Below are 3059 nucleotides of genomic sequence, written 5' to 3'. Positions count from 1 at the left end.
TATAGTTAGATTGGCGCCTTTTGGCGTCATCTGGTCCAACACCATGTGAGACTAGGCTCTAAGGAAAGCTGTCTCGGGTGTGGACCAATCAACTTCAAGGACAGTGCACATACATTATCAGAGTTGTGTTTTTTGTTTGCATTATGACTGCAGGTATTGTGGTCCATGCAAACATGACTCATCGTAAAAAAAAGGTGTCAGCTATGTTGCCAGATAAAAGGGTAAAAAGACCAATTATCAGCACACAGATAATCGAGAGTCTACTGTACTACACGTGTTTCTTCGTTTCTCAGTCCGCTTTTCCTGGTCAGGGTCACAGAGGCAACAGTATGTTGAGTAAGGCGGTCCACACCTCCCTCTCCCTGGCGACAGACTGTAGCTGTTCCTGGAGAGGTTTGCAGGCCAGCCGAGCGACATAGTCCCGTCAGCATTTACTGGCCAGCCATGAGGTCTGTGCCCAGTGGGACATGCTTGCCCGGTAGAGTCCAGGGAAAGTCTACCAAGTGTCCTGAACCACCTCAACTGGCTCCTTTCGATCTGGAGGAGCAGCGGCTCAACTCTGAGGCTTTCCCAGATTACCGAGCTTCTCACCCGATCACGGAGAGTGAGCCCGACAACCCTGCGTAGAAACCTCATTTTGGCCCCTTGTACCCGTGATTTCATCCTTTCGGTCATTACCCAAAGCTCATGACCATAGGTGAAGGTGGGAACGTAGATCGACCAGCAAACCGCGAGCTTTGTTGGAGAACTCAGCTCCTGGTTCTCTATCACGGAACGGTACAGCGCCTGCAACACTGCGGCCACCGCACCGATCTGACGGCCGATCTCCCGTTTCCCACTTACCATCGCTTGCGGAAGAAACCCCGAGGTGCTTAAACTCCTCCACTAGGGGCAGCTGTTTCAAGGGCTGCCTCCTGAGAGGAGGGCATGTCCACCTGGTGGAGGAGCTCCTAACTAATGTTCCTTCCACCTCTCGACTATCTCCTTAGTCGAGGTCAATGTTACGCCACCCTTGCTGAGCACAGCTGGCCCCACTTCCCGTCGACCCCTCCTAAGGTGGTTTGCCAGAACAATCTTTGAGGCTGCCCAGTAGTCCCTCTTCATGGCCTCTACAAACTAGCCACTGCTAACGCTGCCGCCATCTTGGCAAACCGGTATTGCTCAATGGAGTCGAGAGACCTTTTCCTGAGCAAAGCTCAAAAAGACTCCGTCTTCAACTTGACAGCTTCCTCACCGCTGGTGTCCACCAGCGGGTCCTAGGGCTGCCTAGGACCCGCACCCATCTTCCATCATCCCATCGCCCTGTAACAATGGAGCGTTGGCCATGTGCGCGTGTAGTGCAACTCGCAGGCTTATATACCGCGGTCACAGCCGCCGTACCGAGAGTCTCGAGCCAAACGTTGACCTCCGGATAGCAGCTCCTGAGGTCTTGCAGCGTGCACAGGAGCTGATGGCACCTCTTCTCTTCTCCGTCGATGAAGTGGTCAAGCAGGAAGCCCGCACGCTCCAGTTCAGAGGAAATGCTCCACGCTCTGGAGAGAATCTCCGCGGAGAGGAGTTGCTTCTTGTCCAGCTCTTTGAGCAGAGGCGAGGAGTTCTTGCCGAGCCAACGCTTCAACTCGGGTTTCTTGCCTCGGATCACGTGAAGCGCGTTCCCAGCCACGACCACGATGCGGTTATCTGCGTGAAGAAAACCACCACAAGTCGTTTTAGTTTGACGCTTTGAAGGCGGCAATCACCATCCACAATCGTGCCATGTGGACTCCCCCCCCCCCCCCCCCCATTTCAAACTTCTCCTGCCTTGTCATCTCACTCTACTCCCCTCCACGCACTTTCCTACCTCTCCCCTCTCATCTATTAAAACTATTTTTTATACCAGGTAAGGCACCATTGAGCTGTACAGTTCTGTTTCAGAAGCGACCCTTCTATCACAAATGATAGCACCTAAACGAGGTGGCACAGGCAATGTCCATGCTCTTATGGAAGAACATTCCACGTTGTACATCGTTTAGTTATGAGTAGCAACTTTACAGTCCTTAACCACAACACATATTGGAGACCCCTCTCCATAACTGTAATCGTGCTAGGCTTTTTTAAAAATCATATTTGATAGTGTTTAAAGTATAATAAATGTACGTACATGTTTTATACATTTTTTTAGATATGTTTGTAATGTTAGGCTTAGGGGATTGTTCCTAGTGACACATCACATTTTATTGTTGTAGTAGATTAGTAATCAGTTAATTAGCATTGTTTCCTCTACAAGGAATTGTACTTGTAAAACGTTTCACTTAATAATACGCTTTACTCTCCCAACACACTGGTGAGCTGAAGTAGTAACTAATTGGCGTTTTGTTTACGTAACAAATCCCTTACGAACTGTCTGTCAGGTGGTGGAGAGTTACGACACATTTATACTTGCACGATCTAACCCCAAAAAACTATATTATGTATACTATTGGTCGCGAAAGCCTACTAGTTAAACTATTATTATTATAACGTAACCACGTAGCTTTAGTCAGGATTTTAACGTTAGTCGTGGGGTCCTATGGGAGGTGAAACAATAACTGAAAAACTGAAAAACCCATGTCACTGTTAACCGAGGTACCGCTGTATACATTTTGGCAGTCGCCTACAGTATAGAGTACTGTACTCAGTAAATAGGCTTTCTTTTTCCCCTTGCTGGCTATGCCTATGCTTGCTGTTGACGTGAAGTGTGTTTTATATCGTTGCTTGACTTGCCACGGACAGTTGGAGAACCGGTTGCACCCGGACATTCTGTAACAACAAGCACACGTTGGAAACGACAGTGAAAATGTCACAATTCTTTTTTTTAGCCGTTGCAACTTCACGCGTGAAAACACACACCTCATCAAAACTCACGTGGGGCAGGGAAGGGTGAACCAACAGGCAGTGGGACATATGAGGCCCACGACTTCGTAGTTTGAGCGATGTAAATGTTGAGTTTGTGACACATTTACGCCATTTAACCCCCCCCCCCCCCACCCACCCAAAAGAACGTTATTATGAGTAATTCTAGATTTGAAGCTTTCGTGACT

This window comes from Lethenteron reissneri, chromosome 65, assembly GCF_015708825.2.
Source record: "Lethenteron reissneri isolate LAM-NWPU_2019-01 chromosome 65, ASM1570882v1, whole genome shotgun sequence".
Lineage (NCBI taxonomy): Eukaryota > Metazoa > Chordata > Hyperoartia > Petromyzontiformes > Petromyzontidae > Lethenteron > Lethenteron reissneri.
Note: the sequence above shows the minus strand (reverse complement) of the source record.